This window comes from Anomaloglossus baeobatrachus, unplaced genomic scaffold, assembly GCF_048569485.1.
Source record: "Anomaloglossus baeobatrachus isolate aAnoBae1 unplaced genomic scaffold, aAnoBae1.hap1 Scaffold_532, whole genome shotgun sequence".
Lineage (NCBI taxonomy): Eukaryota > Metazoa > Chordata > Amphibia > Anura > Aromobatidae > Anomaloglossus > Anomaloglossus baeobatrachus.
This window is the reverse complement of record NW_027444691.1, coordinates 88,995-109,952: the sequence shown is the minus strand read 5'-3', so window position 1 is coordinate 109,952 and position 20,958 is coordinate 88,995. Positions and strand designations below refer to the sequence as shown.

General features: G+C 49.6%; 10 non-coding genes and 4 pseudogenes across 10 annotated transcripts; 1 reads left to right on the top strand and 13 right to left on the bottom strand.

Annotated features, from left to right (window-relative positions):
* Positions 1–415: 415 nt before the first annotated feature.
* On the bottom strand, positions 416–606 carry LOC142283161 (U2 spliceosomal RNA). Its single transcript, XR_012744891.1, has one exon. It is a non-coding gene; the product is annotated as a U2 spliceosomal RNA (small nuclear RNA).
* Positions 607–1,723: 1,117 nt separating this feature from the next.
* Positions 1,724–1,918, bottom strand: LOC142283094 (U2 spliceosomal RNA). The gene has a single exon (XR_012744848.1). It is a non-coding gene; the product is annotated as a U2 spliceosomal RNA (small nuclear RNA).
* Positions 1,919–2,615: 697 nt separating this feature from the next.
* On the bottom strand, positions 2,616–2,757 carry LOC142283126 (U2 spliceosomal RNA; annotated as a pseudogene).
* Positions 2,758–3,874: 1,117 nt separating this feature from the next.
* Positions 3,875–4,068, bottom strand: LOC142283089 (U2 spliceosomal RNA). Its single transcript, XR_012744843.1, has one exon. It is a non-coding gene; the product is annotated as a U2 spliceosomal RNA (small nuclear RNA).
* Positions 4,069–5,987: 1,919 nt separating this feature from the next.
* LOC142283160 (U2 spliceosomal RNA) lies at positions 5,988–6,178 on the bottom strand. The gene has a single exon (XR_012744890.1). It is a non-coding gene; the product is annotated as a U2 spliceosomal RNA (small nuclear RNA).
* Positions 6,179–7,295: 1,117 nt separating this feature from the next.
* LOC142283159 (U2 spliceosomal RNA) lies at positions 7,296–7,486 on the bottom strand. Its single transcript, XR_012744889.1, has one exon. It is a non-coding gene; the product is annotated as a U2 spliceosomal RNA (small nuclear RNA).
* A 1,117-nt stretch (positions 7,487–8,603) lies between these two features.
* Positions 8,604–8,794, bottom strand: LOC142283158 (U2 spliceosomal RNA). Its single transcript, XR_012744888.1, has one exon. It is a non-coding gene; the product is annotated as a U2 spliceosomal RNA (small nuclear RNA).
* Positions 8,795–9,911: 1,117 nt separating this feature from the next.
* LOC142283110 (U2 spliceosomal RNA) lies at positions 9,912–10,099 on the bottom strand. Its single transcript, XR_012744860.1, has one exon. It is a non-coding gene; the product is annotated as a U2 spliceosomal RNA (small nuclear RNA).
* Positions 10,100–11,431: 1,332 nt separating this feature from the next.
* Positions 11,432–11,622, bottom strand: LOC142283157 (U2 spliceosomal RNA). Its single transcript, XR_012744887.1, has one exon. It is a non-coding gene; the product is annotated as a U2 spliceosomal RNA (small nuclear RNA).
* Positions 11,623–12,739: 1,117 nt separating this feature from the next.
* Positions 12,740–12,930, bottom strand: LOC142283156 (U2 spliceosomal RNA). Its single transcript, XR_012744886.1, has one exon. It is a non-coding gene; the product is annotated as a U2 spliceosomal RNA (small nuclear RNA).
* A 1,117-nt stretch (positions 12,931–14,047) lies between these two features.
* LOC142283098 (U2 spliceosomal RNA) lies at positions 14,048–14,245 on the bottom strand. The gene has a single exon (XR_012744852.1). It is a non-coding gene; the product is annotated as a U2 spliceosomal RNA (small nuclear RNA).
* Positions 14,246–14,929: 684 nt separating this feature from the next.
* On the bottom strand, positions 14,930–15,056 carry LOC142283124 (U2 spliceosomal RNA; annotated as a pseudogene).
* Positions 15,057–16,173: 1,117 nt separating this feature from the next.
* Positions 16,174–16,383, bottom strand: LOC142283088 (U2 spliceosomal RNA; annotated as a pseudogene).
* A 4,426-nt stretch (positions 16,384–20,809) lies between these two features.
* On the top strand, positions 20,810–20,899 carry LOC142283121 (U2 spliceosomal RNA; annotated as a pseudogene).
* Positions 20,900–20,958: the final 59 nt, after the last annotated feature.

Below are 20,958 nucleotides of genomic sequence, written 5' to 3'. Positions count from 1 at the left end.
TCTATTCCCAATTAGCCGGTTTAGTATACTTAATGAAAGTACTAATTCTTTCATAGGCCGCCCATTCTTAGTATTTGACGTTCAGGTAACAACAGGTAACTTTATTTGGAGTGGAAGCAGAGAGATAACACCAGATGCCAATTGTAGATCCTCTCACACCTGTGGTCACTGCAGCATCTGACTCCACTTTGTCCAAAAGGGATCTATTCCATTCAATTACACATGATCTAGATTAGACTGACAACAAGATACTGCACGGGACATAGCAGAGTTGGTGAAGTTGAGTGGTGATGAGTTTGCTATTTGGATGAATAAAGCAAGTAAAAAGTGTGTTAGATAAAAATTCATTTCAATTCGCTAATCGGGCTAATATGAATCAGGTGAATCGAGTTCTGCTTTTGGAAACTGGGTTAAGAAGGGGTGCACCGTTCCTGGAGGTACTGCAATACCAGGTCAATGCGTGGAGTGGACAGAGCAAGCTCTTTTTCCATCTCCCTGTTCTAAAAATCCATTTAATATATGGTCCCCAGATAGGGGACGTATCAGATATTAAACTGATAAGAACAGATACTACACTTGATCTTAGCCAAAAGGCCGAGAAGCGATAACCAGAATTGGTTTGGGCCTCGAGTGGCACCCTGGCCTATGCCGGACACATCTTAGGGAGAGAGAGCGAGAGGGAGACAAACCCACGCCTACACAAGACATTTTGTCACCCAAGCCAACCCTTGAAAAGGCTGCTTTGCAGAGCAAAAACAAGAAGAATGGTGCGTTTTGCAGTCGCCGCCCACTGCAATGAATCTGAATAACTCCTCCTTTAGGGCGCAAGCAACTCCCCTCCCCCTTGCAGTCTTTCCAATTCACGATACAAAAAGACGGACAGGACAGGTTGCCTGACTTTCCGTCACTGCCACCCTTTGCCATCCTTACCCGTAGAAAGCCCTTTCATCATCCCCAAACCCTAATCTTTTCCCTTTCCTTCCCAGCCCCCAAACCCTGCCCTCTGTACCTTTCTCACCACCCGCTTCCCTTCTCCTGTCATCCCCCTACCACCCGGGAAAAAAAGAGATTGCCCCCTCCTTCCACTAGCCCACCCTCCCACCCAAAGAACAACTTCTTCTGCGCAGCTTGTTTTCTAGGCGGCAGCGCTATTGTGATGTCATCGGGGGGCATTGTGACAAGCCGCCAGTGTTCCGTCTCTTCATGTTGTGCACTGTTCAAACCGAAAATACATCAACAGGCAGGCTACAGAAAAGCTTACTAACAAAGGTTAGAGAGGGGCTTTCTCAGAGGGCTTTTTACAGTTTGTCTATTCCCAATTAGCCGGTTTAGTATACTTAATGAAAGTACTAATTCTTTCATAGGCCGCCCATTCTTAGTATTTGACGTTCAGGTAACAACAGGTAACTTTATTTGGAGTGGAAGCAGAGAGATAACACCAGATGCCAATTGTAGATCCTCTCACACCTGTGGTCACTGCAGCATCTGACTCCACTTTGTCCAAAAGGGATCTATTCCATTCAATTACACATGATCTAGATTAGACTGACAACAAGATACTGCACGGGACATAGCAGAGTTGGTGAAGTTGAGTGGTGATGAGTTTGCTATTTGGATGAATAAAGCAAGTAAAAAGTGTGTTAGATAAAAATTCATTTCAATTCGCTAATCGGGCTAATATGAATCAGGTGAATCGAGTTCTGCTTTTGGAAACTGGGTTAAGAAGGGGTGCACCGTTCCTGGAGGTACTGCAATACCAGGTCAATGCGTGGAGTGGACAGAGCAAGCTCTTTTTCCATCTCCCTGTTCTAAAAATCCATTTAATATATGGTCCCCAGATAGGGGACGTATCAGATATTAAACTGATAAGAACAGATTTTGATTTAATGAAGCTTTCCAAAGCACCGCAAAAATGCATGACCGAAGTCACACCAAAAACAGTGCAAAGGCTAGGATTCGTGTGGACCCCTCCGTGAGAAGAGGATCCCCAAAAATCAACCCCGTCCCTCCGAGCCAGAAGGCCACAGCGAGGGTCAGGGATCTTCGGTGCTCCCCCAAGCCGAAGCCTGGTTGAGCCTTGTTGTTGCTCCCAGCGTCCACCGAGGCATCTTACCCAAGTGGAGTAGGGAGCTACTAGTCGTTGGTTTCGCAGCCGAGACTGCCCGGACCGTCAACCGGTGTTGGTTTCTCAGCCCAAGGCTGACCGGACCTCCAACCGGGTGTTGGTTTCTCAGCCCAAGGCTGACCGGACCTCCAACCGGGTGTTGGTTTCTCAGCCCAAGGCTAACCAGACCTCCAACCGGGTGTTGGTTTCTCAGCCAAAGCTGACCCGGACCTCCAACCGGGTGTTGGTTTCTCAGCCCAAAGCTGACCGGACCTCCGACCGGGATTATAAAAATTTCCCTTCTTAGCCAGAAGGCCGGGATAGGGCAATATGCTTGGAAAGTATGAATAGGCAAGGCGCGGCGTGCGACAGAGTCTGAGGCTTACCAGGGTCCCAACCTAGCAAGTTCAGACTCCCTCCAGGGTGTCCATTCCTGGGGCACATTGCACCATAACCCCCACACTTACTCAGTCTAATAGCCTCGATCCTGGTAGGGCCATGGTTTCCTCTAGATGGATATACTATCCTCCCAAAGTACTAACAAGCGCAACCTTCCAGTGTGCATTGCATCATTGTACTAAGGTGGCCGGAGCCTTAAACCACCTTTTCGAACGATACTACACTTGATCTTAGCCAAAAGGCCGAGAAGCGATAACCAGAATTGGTTTGGGCCTCGAGTGGCACCCTGGCCTATGCCGGACACATCTTAGGGAGAGAGAGCGAGAGGGAGACAAACCCACGCCTACACAAGACATTTTGTCACCCAAGCCAACCCTTGAAAAGGCTGCTTTGCAGAGCAAAAACAAGAAGAATGGTGCGTTTTGCAGCCGCCGCCCACTGCAATGAATCTGAATAACTCCTCCTTTAGGGCGCAAGCAACTCCCCTCCCCCTTGCAGTCTTTCCAATTCACGATACAAAAAGACGGACAGGACAGGTTGCCTGACTTTCCGTCACTGCCACCCTTTGCCATCCTTACCCGTAGAAAGCCCTTTCATCATCCCCAAACCCTAATCTTTTCCCTTTCCTTCCCAGCCCCCAAACCCTGCCCTCTGTACCTTTCTCACCACCCGCTTCCCTTCTCCTGTCATCCCCCTACCACCCGGGAAAAAAAGAGATTGCCCCCTCCTTCCACTAGCCCACCCTCCCACCCAAAGAACAACTTCTTCTGCGCAGCTTGTTTTCTAGGCAGCAGCGCTATTGTGATGTCATCGGGGGGCATTGTGACAAGCCGCCAGTGTTCCGTCTCTTCATGTTGTGCACTGTTCAAACCGAAAATACATCAACAGGCAGGCTACAGAAAAGCTTACTAACAAAGGTTAGAGAGGGGCTTTCTCAGAGGGCTTTTTACAGTTTGTCTATTCCCAATTAGCCGGTTTAGTATACTTAATGAAAGTACTAATTCTTTCATAGGCCGCCCATTCTTAGTATTTGACGTTCAGGTAACAACAGGTAACTTTATTTGGAGTGGAAGCAGAGAGATAACACCAGATGCCAATTGTAGATCCTCTCACACCTGTGGTCACTGCAGCATCTGACTCCACTTTGTCCAAAAGGGATCTATTCCATTCAATTACACATGATCTAGATTAGACTGACAACAAGATACTGCACGGGACATAGCAGAGTTGGTGAAGTTGAGTGGTGATGAGTTTGCTATTTGGATGAATAAAGCAAGTAAAAAGTGTGTTAGATAAAAATTCATTTCAATTCGCTAATCGGGCTAATATGAATCAGGTGAATCGAGTTCTGCTTTTGGAAACTGGGTTAAGAAGGGGTGCACCGTTCCTGGAGGTACTGCAATACCAGGTCAATGCGTGGAGTGGACAGAGCAAGCTCTTTTTCCATCTCCCTGTTCTAAAAATCCATTTAATATATGGTCCCCAGATAGGGGACGTATCAGATATTAAACTGATAAGAACAGATTTTTTGATTTAATGAAGCTTTCCAAAGCACCACAAAAAATGCATGACCGAAGTCACACCAAAAACAGTGCAAAGGCTAGGATTCGTGTGGACCCCACCGTGAGGAGAGGGTCCCCAAAAATCAACCCCGTCCCTCCGAGCCAGAAGGCCACAGCAAGGGTCAGGGATCTTCGGTGCTCCCCCAAGCCGAAGCCTGGTTGAGCCTTGTCGTTGCTCCCAGCGTCCACCCAGGCATCTTACCCAAGTGGAGTAGAGAGCTACTAGTTGTTGGTTTCGCAGCCGAAACTGCCCGGACCGTCAACCGGTGTTGGTTTCTCAGCCCAAGGCTAACCGGACCTCCAACCGGGTGTTGGTTTCTCAGCCGAAGCTGACCCAGACCTCCAACCGGGTGTTGGTTTCTCAGCCGAAGCTGACCCAGACCTCCAACCGGGTGTTAGTTTCTCAGCCCAAAGCTGACCAGACCTCCGACCGGGATTGTAAAAATTTCCCTTCCTAGCCAGAAGGCCGGGATAGGGTAATATGCTCAAAAAGTATGAAAAGGCAAGGTACGGTGTGCTACAGAGCCCAAGGCTTGCCGGGGTCCCAAGCCAGCAAGCTCAGACTCACTCCAGGGTCGTCAGTCCTGGGGCACGTTGTACCATAGCCCCCCACCCTTACTCAGTCTAATAGCCTCGATCCTGGTAGGGCCATGTTTTCCTCTAGATGAATATACTATCCACCCAGAGTACTAGCAAGCGCAACCTTCCAGTGTGCATTGTATCATTGTACTAAGGTGGCCTGGAGCTTAAACCACCTCTTCGAACAACACTACACTTGATCTTAGCCAAAAGGCCGAGAAGCGATAACCAGAATTGGTTTGGGCCTCGAGTGGCACCCTGGCCTATGCCGGACACATCTTAGGGAGAGAGAGCGAGAGGGAGACAAACCCACGCCTACACAAGACATTTTGTCACCCAAGCCAACCCTTGAAAAGGCTGCTTTGCAGAGCAAAAACAAGAAGAATGGTGCGTTTTGCAGCCGCCGCCCACTGCAATGAATCTGAATAACTCCTCCTTTAGGGCGCAAGCAACTCCCCTCCCCCTTGCAGTCTTTCCAATTCACGATACAAAAAGACGGACAGGACAGGTTGCCTGACTTTCCGTCACTGCCACCCTTTGCCATCCTTACCCGTAGAAAGCCCTTTCATCATCCCCAAACCCTAATCTTTTCCCTTTCCTTCCCAGCCCCCAAACCCTGCCCTCTGTACCTTTCTCACCACCCGCTTCCCTTCTCCTGTCATCCCCCTACCACCCGGGAAAAAAAGAGATTGCCCCCTCCTTCCACTAGCCCACCCTCCCACCCAAAGAACAACTTCTTCTGCGCAGCTTGTTTTCTAGGCAGCAGCGCTATTGTGATGTCATCGGGGGGCATTGTGACAAGCCGCCAGTGTTCCGTCTCTTCATGTTGTGCACTGTTCAAACCGAAAATACATCAACAGGCAGGCTACAGAAAAGCTTACTAACAAAGGTTAGAGAGGGGCTTTCTCAGAGGGCTTTTTACAGTTTGTCTATTCCCAATTAGCCGGTTTAGTATACTTAATGAAAGTACTAATTCTTTCATAGGCCGCCCATTCTTAGTATTTGACGTTCAGGTAACAACAGGTAACTTTATTTGGAGTGGAAGCAGAGAGATAACACCAGATGCCAATTGTAGATCCTCTCACACCTGTGGTCACTGCAGCATCTGACTCCACTTTGTCCAAAAGGGATCTATTCCATTCAATTACACATGATCTAGATTAGACTGACAACAAGATACTGCACGGGACATAGCAGAGTTGGTGAAGTTGAGTGGTGATGAGTTTGCTATTTGGATGAATAAAGCAAGTAAAAAGTGTGTTAGATAAAAATTCATTTCAATTCGCTAATCGGGCTAATATGAATCAGGTGAATCGAGTTCTGCTTTTGGAAACTGGGTTAAGAAGGGGTGCACCGTTCCTGGAGGTACTGCAATACCAGGTCAATGCGTGGAGTGGACAGAGCAAGCTCTTTTTCCATCTCCCTGTTCTAAAAATCCATTTAATATATGGTCCCCAGATAGGGGACGTATCAGATATTAAACTGATAAGAACAGATACTACACTTGATCTTAGCCAAAAGGCCGAGAAGCGATAACCAGAATTGGTTTGGGCCTCGAGTGGCACCCTGGCCTATGCCGGACACATCTTAGGGAGAGAGAGCGAGAGGGAGACAAACCCACGCCTACACAAGACATTTTGTCACCCAAGCCAACCCTTGAAAAGGCTGCTTTGCAGAGCAAAAACAAGAAGAATGGTGCGTTTTGCAGCCGCCGCCCACTGCAATGAATCTGAATAACTCCTCCTTTAGGGCGCAAGCAACTCCCCTCCCCCTTGCAGTCTTTCCAATTCACGATACAAAAAGACGGACAGGACAGGTTGCCTGACTTTCCGTCACTGCCACCCTTTGCCATCCTTACCCGTAGAAAGCCCTTTCATCATCCCCAAACCCTAATCTTTTCCCTTTCCTTCCCAGCCCCCAAACCCTGCCCTCTGTACCTTTCTCACCACCCGCTTCCCTTCTCCTGTCATCCCCCTACCACCCGGGAAAAAAAGAGATTGCCCCCTCCTTCCACTAGCCCACCCTCCCACCCAAAGAACAACTTCTTCTGCGCAGCTTGTTTTCTAGGCAGCAGCGCTATTGTGATGTCATCGCGGGGCATTGTGACAAGCCGCCAGTGTTCCGTCTCTTCATGTTGTGCACTGTTCAAACCGAAAATACATCAACAGGCAGGCTACAGAAAAGCTTACTAACAAAGGTTAGAGAGGGGCTTTCTCAGAGGGCTTTTTACAGTTTGTCTATTCCCAATTAGCCGGTTTAGTATACTTAATGAAAGTACTAATTCTTTCATAGGCCGCCCATTCTTAGTATTTGACGTTCAGGTAACAACAGGTAACTTTATTTGGAGTGGAAGCAGAGAGATAACACCAGATGCCAATTGTAGATCCTCTCACACCTGTGGTCACTGCAGCATCTGACTCCACTTTGTCCAAAAGGGATCTATTCCATTCAATTACACATGATCTAGATTAGACTGACAACAAGATACTGCACGGGACATAGCAGAGTTGGTGAAGTTGAGTGGTGATGAGTTTGCTATTTGGATGAATAAAGCAAGTAAAAAGTGTGTTAGATAAAAATTCATTTCAATTCGCTAATCGGGCTAATATGAATCAGGTGAATCGAGTTCTGCTTTTGGAAACTGGGTTAAGAAGGGGTGCACCGTTCCTGGAGGTACTGCAATACCAGGTCAATGCGTGGAGTGGACAGAGCAAGCTCTTTTTCCATCTCCCTGTTCTAAAAATCCATTTAATATATGGTCCCCAGATAGGGGACGTATCAGATATTAAACTGATAAGAACAGATACTACACTTGATCTTAGCCAAAAGGCCGAGAAGCGATAACCAGAATTGGTTTGGGCCTCGAGTGGCACCCTGGCCTATGCCGGACACATCTTAGGGAGAGAGAGCGAGAGGGAGACAAACCCACGCCTACACAAGACATTTTGTCACCCAAGCCAACCCTTGAAAAGGCTGCTTTGCAGAGCAAAAACAAGAAGAATGGTGCGTTTTGCAGCCGCCGCCCACTGCAATGAATCTGAATAACTCCTCCTTTAGGGCGCAAGCAACTCCCCTCCCCCTTGCAGTCTTTCCAATTCACGATACAAAAAGACGGACAGGACAGGTTGCCTGACTTTCCGTCACTGCCACCCTTTGCCATCCTTACCCGTAGAAAGCCCTTTCATCATCCCCAAACCCTAATCTTTTCCCTTTCCTTCCCAGCCCCCAAACCCTGCCCTCTGTACCTTTCTCACCACCCGCTTCCCTTCTCCTGTCATCCCCCTACCACCCGGGAAAAAAAGAGATTGCCCCCTCCTTCCACTAGCCCACCCTCCCACCCAAAGAACAACTTCTTCTGCGCAGCTTGTTTTCTAGGCAGCAGCGCTATTGTGATGTCATCGGGGGGCATTGTGACAAGCCGCCAGTGTTCCGTCTCTTCATGTTGTGCACTGTTCAAACCGAAAATACATCAACAGGCAGGCTACAGAAAAGCTTACTAACAAAGGTTAGAGAGGGGCTTTCTCAGAGGGCTTTTTACAGTTTGTCTATTCCCAATTAGCCGGTTTAGTATACTTAATGAAAGTACTAATTCTTTCATAGGCCGCCCATTCTTAGTATTTGACGTTCAGGTAACAACAGGTAACTTTATTTGGAGTGGAAGCAGAGAGATAACACCAGATGCCAATTGTAGATCCTCTCACACCTGTGGTCACTGCAGCATCTGACTCCACTTTGTCCAAAAGGGATCTATTCCATTCAATTACACATGATCTAGATTAGACTGACAACAAGATACTGCACGGGACATAGCAGAGTTGGTGAAGTTGAGTGGTGATGAGTTTGCTATTTGGATGAATAAAGCAAGTAAAAAGTGTGTTAGATAAAAATTCATTTCAATTCGCTAATCGGGCTAATATGAATCAGGTGAATCGAGTTCTGCTTTTGGAAACTGGGTTAAGAAGGGGTGCACCGTTCCTGGAGGTACTGCAATACCAGGTCAATGCGTGGAGTGGACAGAGCAAGCTCTTTTTCCATCTCCCTGTTCTAAAAATCCATTTAATATATGGTCCCCAGATAGGGGACGTATCAGATATTAAACTGATAAGAACAGATACTACACTTGATCTTAGCCAAAAGGCCGAGAAGCGATAACCAGAATTGGTTTGGGCCTCGAGTGGCACCCTGGCCTATGCCGGACACATCTTAGGGAGAGAGAGCGAGAGGGAGACAAACCCACGCCTACACAAGACATTTTGTCACCCAAGCCAACCCTTGAAAAGGCTGCTTTGCAGAGCAAAAACAAGAAGAATGGTGCGTTTTGCAGCCGCCGCCCACTGCAATGAATCTGAATAACTCCTCCTTTAGGGCGCAAGCAACTCCCCTCCCCCTTGCAGTCTTTCCAATTCACGATACAAAAAGACGGACAGGACAGGTTGCCTGACTTTCCGTCACTGCCACCCTTTGCCATCCTTACCCGTAGAAAGCCCTTTCATCATCCCCAAACCCTAATCTTTTCCCTTTCCTTCCCAGCCCCCAAACCCTGCCCTCGGTACCTTTCTCACCACCCGCTTCCCTTCTCCTGTCATCCCCCTACCACCCGGGAAAAAAAGAGATTGCCCCCTCCTTCCACTAGCCCACCCTCCCACCCAAAGAACAACTTCTTCTGCGCAGCTTGTTTTCTAGGCAGCAGCGCTATTGTGATGTCATCGGGGGGCATTGTGACAAGCCGCCAGTGTTCCGTCTCTTCATGTTGTGCACTGTTCAAACCGAAAATACATCAACAGGCAGGCTACAGAAAAGCTTACTAACAAAGGTTAGAGAGGGGCTTTCTCAGAGGGCTTTTTACAGTTTGTCTATTCCCAATTAGCCGGTTTAGTATACTTAATGAAAGTACTAATTCTTTCATAGGCCGCCCATTCTTAGTATTTGACGTTCAGGTAACAACAGGTAACTTTATTTGGAGTGGAAGCAGAGAGATAACACCAGATGCCAATTGTAGATCCTCTCACACCTGTGGTCACTGCAGCATCTGACTCCACTTTGTCCAAAAGGGATCTATTCCATTCAATTACACATGATCTAGATTAAACTGACAACAAGATACTGCACGGGACATAGCAGAGTTGGTGAAGTTGAGTGGTGATGAGTTTGCTATTTGGATGAATAAAGCAAGTAAAAAGTGTGTTAGATAAAAATTCATTTCAATTCGCTAATCGGGCTAATATGAATCAGGTGAATCGAGTTCTGCTTTTGGAAACTGGGTTAAGAAGGGGTGCACCGTTCCTGGAGGTACTGCAATACCAGGTCAATGCGTGGAGTGGACAGAGCAAGCTCTTTTTCCATCTCCCTGTTCTAAAAATCCATTTAATATATGGTCCCCAGATAGGGGACGTATCAGATATTAAACTGATAAGAACAGATGAGATTTCTTCCGCAATTTTCAGAATCAAGGTAGCCCCGAAGGCCAGCAGGCCACCACACAAAAGCGCAGTGCCTGGGTGATCGCCTCCCGAGCCCAGGAACCACCAGCCACAAAGGGACGTAAGCACCAAAAGGCGCAACAATCCCCGAGGCCGGCGGTCGTGCAAGCCCGGGCCCCTCCCAGCCAAGACCAAGGCAAACCCAATGAAGGGACTACACTTGATCTTAGCCAAAAGGCCGAGAAGCGATAACCAGAATTGGTTTGGGCCTCGAGTGGGACCCTGGCCTATGCCGGACACATCTTAGGGAGAGAGAGCGAGAGGGAGACAAACCCACGCCTACACAAGACATTTTGTCACCCAAGCCAACCCTTGAAAAGGCTGCTTTGCAGAGCAAAAACAAGAAGAATGGTGCGTTTTGCAGCCACCGCCCACTGCAATGAATCTGAATAACTCCTCCTTTAGGGCGCAAGCAACTCCCCTCCCCCTTGCAGTCTTTCCAATTCACGATACAAAAAGACGGACAGGACAGGTTGCCTGACTTTCCGTCACTGCCACCCTTTGCCATCCTTACCCGTAGAAAGCCCTTTCATCATCCCCAAACCCTAATCTTTTCCCTTTCCTTCCCAGCCCCCAAACCCTGCCCTCTGTACCTTTCTCACCACCCGCTTCCCTTCTCCTGTCATCCCCCTACCACCCGGGAAAAAAAGAGATTGCCCCCTCCTTCCACTAGCCCACCCTCCCACCCAAAGAACAACTTCTTCTGCGCAGCTTGTTTTCTAGGCAGCAGCGCTATTGTGATGTCATCGGGGGGCATTGTGACAAGCCGCCAGTGTTCCGTCTCTTCATGTTGTGCACTGTTCAAACCGAAAATACATCAACAGGCAGGCTACAGAAAAGCTTACTAACAAAGGTTAGAGAGGGGCTTTCTCAGAGGGCTTCTTACAGTTTGTCTATTCCCAATTAGCCGGTTTAGTATACTTAATGAAAGTACTAATTCTTTCATAGGCCGCCCATTCTTAGTATTTGACGTTCAGGTAACAACAGGTAACTTTATTTGGAGTGGAAGCAGAGAGATAACACCAGATGCCAATTGTAGATCCTCTCACACCTGTGGTCACTGCAGCATCTGACTCCACTTTGTCCAAAAGGGATCTATTCCATTCAATTACACATGATCTAGATTAGACTGACAACAAGATACTGCACGGGACATAGCAGAGTTGGTGAAGTTGAGTGGTGATGAGTTTGCTATTTGGATGAATAAAGCAAGTAAAAAGTGTGTTAGATAAAAATTCATTTCAATTCGCTAATCGGGCTAATATGAATCAGGTGAATCGAGTTCTGCTTTTGGAAACTGGGTTAAGAAGGGGTGCACCGTTCCTGGAGGTACTGCAATACCAGGTCAATGCGTGGAGTGGACAGAGCAAGCTCTTTTTCCATCTCCCTGTTCTAAAAATCCATTTAATATATGGTCCCCAGATAGGGGACGTATCAGATATTAAACTGATAAGAACAGATACTACACTTGATCTTAGCCAAAAGGCCGAGAAGCGATAACCAGAATTGGTTTGGGCCTCGAGTGGCACCCTGGCCTATGCCGGACACATCTTAGGGAGAGAGAGCGAGAGGGAGACAAACCCACGCCTACACAAGACATTTTGTCACCCAAGCCAACCCTTGAAAAGGCTGCTTTGCAGAGCAAAAACAAGAAGAATGGTGCGTTTTGCAGCCGCCGCCCACTGCAATGAATCTGAATAACTCCTCCTTTAGGGCGCAAGCAACTCCCCTCCCCCTTGCAGTCTTTCCAATTCACGATACAAAAAGACGGACAGGACAGGTTGCCTGACTTTCCGTCACTGCCACCCTTTGCCATCCTTACCCGTAGAAAGCCCTTTCATCATCCCCAAACCCTAATCTTTTCCCTTTCCTTCCCAGCCCCCAAACCCTGCCCTCTGTACCTTTCTCACCACCCGCTTCCCTTCTCCTGTCATCCCCCTACCACCCGGGAAAAAAAGAGATTGCCCCCTCCTTCCACTAGCCCACCCTCCCACCCAAAGAACAACTTCTTCTGCGCAGCTTGTTTTCTAGGCAGCAGCGCTATTGTGATGTCATCGGGGGGCATTGTGACAAGCCGCCAGTGTTCCGTCTCTTCATGTTGTGCACTGTTCAAACCGAAAATACATCAACAGGCAGGCTACAGAAAAGCTTACTAACAAAGGTTAGAGAGGGGCTTTCTCAGAGGGCTTTTTACAGTTTGTCTATTCCCAATTAGCCGGTTTAGTATACTTAATGAAAGTACTAATTCTTTCATAGGCCGCCCATTCTTAGTATTTGACGTTCAGGTAACAACAGGTAACTTTATTTGGAGTGGAAGCAGAGAGATAACACCAGATGCCAATTGTAGATCCTCTCACACCTGTGGTCACTGCAGCATCTGACTCCACTTTGTCCAAAAGGGATCTATTCCATTCAATTACACATGATCTAGATTAGACTGACAACAAGATACTGCACGGGACATAGCAGAGTTGGTGAAGTTGAGTGGTGATGAGTTTGCTATTTGGATGAATAAAGCAAGTAAAAAGTGTGTTAGATAAAAATTCATTTCAATTCGCTAATCGGGCTAATATGAATCAGGTGAATCGAGTTCTGCTTTTGGAAACTGGGTTAAGAAGGGGTGCACCGTTCCTGGAGGTACTGCAATACCAGGTCAATGCGTGGAGTGGACAGAGCAAGCTCTTTTTCCATCTCCCTGTTCTAAAAATCCATTTAATATATGGTCCCCAGATAGGGGACGTATCAGATATTAAACTGATAAGAACAGATACTACACTTGATCTTAGCCAAAAGGCCGAGAAGCGATAACCAGAATTGGTTTGGGCCTCGAGTGGCACCCTGGCCTATGCCGGACACATCTTAGGGAGAGAGAGCGAGAGGGAGACAAACCCACGCCTACACAAGACATTTTGTCACCCAAGCCAACCCTTGAAAAGGCTGCTTTGCAGAGCAAAAACAAGAAGAATGGTGCGTTTTGCAGCCGCCGCCCACTGCAATGAATCTGAATAACTCCTCCTTTAGGGCGCAAGCAACTCCCCTCCCCCTTGCAGTCTTTCCAATTCACGATACAAAAAGACGGACAGGACAGGTTGCCTGACTTTCCGTCACTGCCACCCTTTGCCATCCTTACCCGTAGAAAGCCCTTTCATCATCCCCAAACCCTAATCTTTTCCCTTTCCTTCCCAGCCCCCAAACCCTGCCCTCTGTACCTTTCTCACCACCCGCTTCCCTTCTCCTGTCATCCCCCTACCACCCGGGAAAAAAAGAGATTGCCCCCTCCTTCCACTAGCCCACCCTCCCACCCAAAGAACAACTTCTTCTGCGCAGCTTGTTTTCTAGGCAGCAGCGCTATTGTGATGTCATCGGGGGGCATTGTGACAAGCCGCCAGTGTTCCGTCTCTTCATGTTGTGCACTGTTCAAACCGAAAATACATCAACAGGCAGGCTACAGAAAAGCTTACTAACAAAGGTTAGAGAGGGGCTTTCTCAGAGGGCTTTTTACAGTTTGTCTATTCCCAATTAGCCGGTTTAGTATACTTAATGAAAGTACTAATTCTTTCATAGGCCGCCCATTCTTAGTATTTGACGTTCAGGTAACAACAGGTAACTTTATTTGGAGTGGAAGCAGAGAGATAACACCAGATGCCAATTGTAGATCCTCTCACACCTGTGGTCACTGCAGCATCTGACTCCACTTTGTCCAAAAGGGATCTATTCCATTCAATTACACATGATCTAGATTAGACTGACAACAAGATACTGCACGGGACATAGCAGAGTTGGTGAAGTTGAGTGGTGATGAGTTTGCTATTTGGATGAATAAAGCAAGTAAAAAGTGTGTTAGATAAAAATTCATTTCAATTCGCTAATCGGGCTAATATGAATCAGGTGAATCGAGTTCTGCTTTTGGAAACTGGGTTAAGAAGGGGTGCACCGTTCCTGGAGGTACTGCAATACCAGGTCAATGCGTGGAGTGGACAGAGCAAGCTCTTTTTCCATCTCCCTGTTCTAAAAATCCATTTAATATATGGTCCCCAGATAGGGGACGTATCAGATATTAAACTGATAAGAACAGATTTTTTGATTTAATGAAGCTTTCCAAAGCACCGCAAAAAATGCATGACCGAAGTCACACCAAAAACAGTGCAAAGGCTAGGATTCGTGTGGACCCCTCCGTGAGGAGAGGGTCCCCAAAAATCAACCCCGTCCCTCCGAGCCAGAAGGCCACAGCAAGGGTCAGGGATCTTCGGTGCTCCCCCAAGCCAAAGCCTGGTTGAGCCTTGTCGTTGCTCCCAGCGTCCACCCAGGCATTTTACCCAAGTGGAGTAGAGAGCTACTAGTTGTTGGTTTCGCAGCCGAAACTGCCCGGACCGTCAACCGGTGTTGGTTTCTCAGCCCAAGGCTAACCGGACCTCCAACCGGGTGTTGGTTTCTCAGCCGAAGCTGACCCGGACCTCCAACCGGGTGTTGGTTTCTCAGCCGAAGCTGACCCAGACCTCCAACCGGGTGTTGGTTTCTCAGCCGAAGCTGACCCGGACCTCCAACCGGGTGTTGGTTTCTCAGCCCAAAGCTGAACGGACCTCCGAACATGATTATAAAAATTTCCCTTCCTAGCCAGAAGGCCGGGATAGAACAATATGCTCAGAAAGTATGAAAGGGCAAGGTACGGTGTGCTACAGAGCCCAAGGCTCGCCGGGGTCCCAAGCCAGCAAGCTCAGACTCACTCCAGGGTCGTCAGTCCTGGGGCACATTGCACCATAGCCCCCACACTTACTCAGTCTAATAGCCTCGATCCTGGTAGGGCCATGTTTTCCTCTAGATGAATATACTATACATCAAGAGTACTAGCAAGCGCAACCTTCCAGTGTGCATTGCATCTGCCGAGCCTCACAGATACTACACTTGATCTTAGCCAAAAGGCCGAGAAGCGATAACCAGAATTGGTTTGGGCCTCGAGTGGCACCCTGGCCTATGCCGGACACATCTTAGGGAGAGAGAGCGAGAGGGAGACAAACCCACGCCTACACAAGACATTTTGTCACCCAAGCCAACCCTTGAAAAGGCTGCTTTGCAGAGCAAAAACAAGAAGAATGGTGCGTTTTGCAGCCGCCGCCCACTGCAATGAATCTGAATAACTCCTCCTTTAGGGCGCAAGCAACTCCCCTCCCCCTTGCAGTCTTTCCAATTCACGATACAAAAAGACGGACAGGACAGGTTGCCTGACTTTCCGTCACTGCCACCCTTTGCCATCCTTACCCGTAGAAAGCCCTTTCATCATCCCCAAACCCTAATCTTTTCCCTTTCCTTCCCAGCCCCCAAACCCTGCCCTCTGTACCTTTCTCACCACCCGCTTCCCTTCTCCTGTCATCCCCCTACCACCCGGGAAAAAAAGAGATTGCCCCCTCCTTCCACTAGCCCACCCTCCCACCCAAAGAACAACTTCTTCTGCGCAGCTTGTTTTCTAGGCAGCAGCGCTATTGTGATGTCATCGGGGGGCATTGTGACAAGCCGCCAGTGTTCCGTCTCTTCATGTTGTGCACTGTTCAAACCGAAAATACATCAACAGGCAGGCTACAGAAAAGCTTACTAACAAAGGTTAGAGAGGGGCTTTCTCAGAGGGCTTTTTACAGTTTGTCTATTCCCAATTAGCCGGTTTAGTATACTTAATGAAAGTACTAATTCTTTCATAGGCCGCCCATTCTTAGTATTTGACGTTCAGGTAACAACAGGTAACTTTATTTGGAGTGGAAGCAGAGAGATAACACCAGATGCCAATTGTAGATCCTCTCACACCTGTGGTCACTGCAGCATCTGACTCCACTTTGTCCAAAAGGGATCTATTCCATTCAATTACACATGATCTAGATTAGACTGACAACAAGATACTGCACGGGACATAGCAGAGTTGGTGAAGTTGAGTGGTGATGAGTTTGCTATTTGGGTGAATAAAGCAAGTAAAAAGTGTGTTAGATAAAAATTCATTTCAATTCGCTAATCGGGCTAATATGAATCAGGTGAATCGAGTTCTGCTTTTGGAAACTGGGTTAAGAAGGGGTGCACCGTTCCTGGAGGTACTGCAATACCAGGTCAATGCGTGGAGTGGACAGAGCAAGCTCTTTTTCCATCTCCCTGTTCTAAAAATCCATTTAATATATGGTCCCCAGATAGGGGACGTATCAGATATTAAACTGATAAGAACAGATTTTTTTTTTTGATTTAACAGCATCTTTATTATCATGCACTACTCACAAAAAGGTAACAAACCGTGTACAGTGCCGCAGCCCCGTACACACAGAACTATACAATCCTTCTTACATAGCCATAGAGTACGACGCACTAAACTATACATCACACTCCTATGCTTATCCATAACACTCAAGCTGAAAGAAAAAGTTAGACAATAAATAACGACGAACCGGCGATTGGGGGATGGGGGTAGGGGAAAAGGGGGATAGGGTGGGGAAATCACAGGCCCGAAGCTTTATTGAAAGACGCACATAACGGGAAAAGGAGGGAGGGGGCATGGAAGAGGTCTAAACCTCCTCCTCGGCGCTGTCGTCCGGACTGTCCATGATGGAATAGTCTCTGAGCAGGCTGTGGATCAGCCTGCGGCAATCCTGGATAGACATCCTCTCCCTCTTCAAGATGAGCCGGTTCCTGGCGACCCAAATAGCGTCCTTAAAGCAGTTCATAAGGCGCCAAGCCTCCTGGATGGCTCCAACGGTGTGAGTCCCAGGGAAGAGTCCATAAAGTACGGAATGGTACGATAGGCTCCCTCTGGGGACGGAGTTCCTCAGGTCATCCTCCAGGGCAACCAACAGGCGCTGTGCAAAACGGCAGTCCCAAAAGGCGTGCAGCGATGTTTCCTCCACGAAGGGGCACCTTGGGCAGTACCGGGTTTTGCACAGGTTCCGGGCATGCATGAATGACCGGACGGGCAGTCCGCCCTGTATCGCCATCCATGACAAGTCCTTGTGCCCGTTGGTCAATCCAGCCGATGACACGTTTGTCCAAACAGTCTCCAGTGTGTCGTGATGAAGTCCTGGAATGTTCTCCATTTCGTCCTTGGCTCTGATGAGTTTGTGGATAGTCTTTGGCTTCCACAAATCAGGCTTGAGTCCCTCCAGTTGGTGTTCCCTCACAAACCGAACCACGTCTCCGTAGAACCATGGCGCCGTCCAGTTGTAGGGGAAGGAGCTGTCCCACTTGTCCCAGCCTAACCGTCTCCAAAGGGGGAGCAGGAAGAAGCGAGACATGGACCCACCCGCGGAACCTCTCTTGACTCGCAGAGTTCGGCGAACGCAGTCACATACGAAGGAGGATCGCAGGAGGGTGGGGATATCGGGTACGCCCTTCCCACCCTTGCGAGGATCCTTGTACATGATGCTCCGCTTTACTCTGTCCATCTTGGATCCCCAGACAAAACGAAACACCGTCCTGGTAATGGCCCTGCACACGGTGGCAAGGGGGGGCCAGGCCTGGGCCGTGTACTGCAGCACGGGCAGTACCTCGTTACGCAGGACCAGTGCTTTGCCCTCACAGGTGAGGCGTCTGAGGCTCCACAGACCGATCCGTTGGGTGATCTTGGTCAAGCGTTCCTCCCAGGACTTGAGGGCTGCTCCTTCCTTCCCGAACCAGACTCCAAGAACCTTGATGAAATCCGGCTGGATGCTGAAAGGGAAGGGGGCGGAGGAGGCCGGCTGCCAGTCCCCGAAGAGCATGGCTTCCGACTTCCCGCAGTTGACTTTGGCTCCCGAAGCCCGTCCGAAGGTCTCACAGGTCTGGACGAGGGTGTCGACTGAGCGCCGGTCCGCGCAGAAGACGGTCACGTCGTCCATGTAGAGCGAGCACTTGACCTCGAAGCGTTCTGGTCCTGGTGCGGTGATCCCTCTGATCTCTCCATTCCGCCGGATAGCCTCTGCAAAGAGTTCTATAACACAAACAAAAAGAAGAGGTGACAGAGGACAGCCTTGTCTGACCCCTGAGAGGACCGGGAAGCGGTCAGTCTTCCAGCCGTTTACCAACACCGAGCTGTGAATATCAAAATACATTAGTTGGACATACAAGCAAAACATGTTACCCAAACCTAACCTGTGCAGAGCTTTGCCCAGGAACTCATGGGAAACACGGTCGAAGGCCTTTTCCTGATCCAACGAGATCAGGGCTGCGTGCACCCGGCGGGCTTTGATGTACTCGACCGTGTCCCGCATGAGAGCCAGGCTGTCTGCGATGCGACGTCCGGGGATGCCGCAGGTCTGATCCGGGTGGATGATCCGTCCGATAACAGTCTTCAATCTCGTTGCCATCGTCTTGGCCAGGATCTTGTAGTCGACGTTCAGAAGGGTGATGGGACGCCAATTCTTCAGGTCGCACCTCTCTCCTTTACGCTTGTACAGGATCGTGACCATTCCTTCCCTCAGAGATGGAGGCATTCTGCCCTCCACCACCATCTCCTCATACAGCCCTAACAGGTCCGGACAGATTAGGTCTCCCAGCGCTACATAGAGCTCTGCTGGGAGGCCGTCACTGCCCGGTGTCCTGCCAGAACTAAAGGATTTGGCGGCCGAGAGCAGCTCGTCCACCGTCAGAGGAACATCCATGGCCGCCGCGTCTGCAGGGTCAAGATGGTTAGTGATACCTGACAGGAACTTATCGGCGGCCTCGGGGTCAGTAGTCTTGCGGGCGTAGAGTTCGCTGTAGAAGTCGCTGACGACCTTCATCACGTTCTCTTTCCCGCGTCGCATGCTTCCACTCTCGTCTCGTAGTTCATTCATGGGCGTGTGACCGGCGTGGAGTTTCCTGAAAAAGAACGAGTTACATTTGTCACCCTTCTCCAGGTTCTCCACTTTGGAACGGAAGACAATTCGCTCGGACTCCTCCTCGAAGTGCCTTTTCAGGCTCCTCTTAGTCTCCTCCAGCTCCTCTCTCACGTCCCAGCCGCATCGAAGAAGGTCCTGCAGGGAACGCAGCTCACGCTGGAGTCTCCTGAAGTCCCTCCTCTTCAGACACGCCTGTTGTTGACTCTTTGCCTGAAAGAAGAAACGGAACTCGAGTTTAACGTATTCCCACCAGTCAGAAACAGACTGGAAGCCCGCCTTGTAGGCCCGCCACGTGGAGTAGGCAGCTCTAAGCTCCTCCAGAATCTCACCCTTTTCCAGCAGAGAGCAGTTCAGCTTCCAGGAGCCCGGGCCAATGGGAAAGCCATGGCCCAGCACACCTTGAAAGTGAATGGCTCTGTGGTCAGAGAAGAAGCAGGGGACCATCGAGTGCCCACTCCGCCCAACCGCCCGAGAGGTAAACACAAAGTCAATCCTGGAACGCAGCGAGCCATCGGATCGGCACCATGAATAGTTCACGGATCCGTGTCCGATGGAGCCAACGACGTCCACAAGAGAGGCTTCGGTCACCATCTCAATGAGCAGTTTGGATGTGACGTCCAACTTGGCAGCCGTTCCAGAACTGCGTCCATCCTCCTCAATTGGGCAGTTGAAATCCCCGGCCATCACTACCGTCCTGGCGGTAGCGAGCTGAGGGCGCAGGGCTTGGAGGAGCTCCAGTCGATCGCTCTTCACAGGAGAAGCATACACATTGATGAACCTGACAGGTTCTCCCGCCCAGGTGCCATCCACGAGCAGTAACCTGCCGCAGACGATTTCCTGAACAGAGTCCAATGTGAAGGCGCTTCCCCTGATCAGCACGGCGACCCCCGCGGACCTACAGTCGCCTCCGCCGGACCAGTAGGATGGGCCATGGGTCCACTCCCTGGCCAGATGGTTGAAGGACCTAGAGGAGGGAAGGGAGCATTCCTGCAGGAAAAATACATCACTAGACTGAGTGTTAAGGAACGCAAAAATTGTCTGACGTCGGAACTTGTCTCTGATGCTCCTAACATTAATGGAAAAGATGTTAATGTTAGCAGTCATTGGAGGAAAGAGAAAGTTAGCGCAGGCGGTGTGCCTTAGTTACCACTCCGGTCGGGCGGTTCTTCCTCTTTGGCACCTGCTGGTAAGGGTATCTCCAGCAGACCCTCTTCTTCTAGCTGATCGAGCAGGGATGGTGCCTCAGTGGCTTCCGACTCCTCCATTTCTTCTTCGGCCACAAGGGACTCCACCATCTGCTCCAACACGTCCGGTTCTGGGAGGAGGCCATCCTCCTCTTCCTGGGGTGGATTGGGGTCCACAATGAACAGCTTGGAAGGTTCTGCGACAGGACTATCTTCCACCTTCCTTTTCCTTTGGCCTGTACCTGAGGAGACAAGAGCTGGAAAATCCTCCTCGGTGAAAAGTGCAAGAGTGCTGGGGCCCTCTGCTCTCATGGTCTGGGGAGGGAGAGTGGGCTTTGGGGGGGGGGTGAGGAGACCAACTGAGGAGTAGGGAAATGAGGTGGAGGTAGTGGAATCCTCAGTAGGGTTGGCCGGGGGGGGAGGGGTTTGGACAGGGGTGACAGGGGGGGGGACCAGGGAGGGGGCAACAGTTTTCTTACCCTTCTTTTTCCTGGACTCCGTGGCTGCTGGGGCATCGGCTGGAGCCACGGTCGCCGGGTTCTTGGCCGCCTTGTCCTTGGCCTCTGTGGCCTCGGTCGTAGCTGCCTTGGTCGACGAAGCTGTGACTACCCGATACTGGGTCGCCGCGGCAACCCGTGCCCAGGATTTCTCCCGCTGTGGGCAGTCCTTGTAAAGGTGGTCGATCGCTTCTCGGCCTTTTGGCTAAGATCAAGTGTAGTATCTGTTCTTATCAGAACAAACTGAGCTAGCTACACTTGACGAGATACGATCAGGGAGACGAGCTCCGAAGCCCAGCCGAGACCGGAAGAGGGAGATCGGACGGAAGAAGAG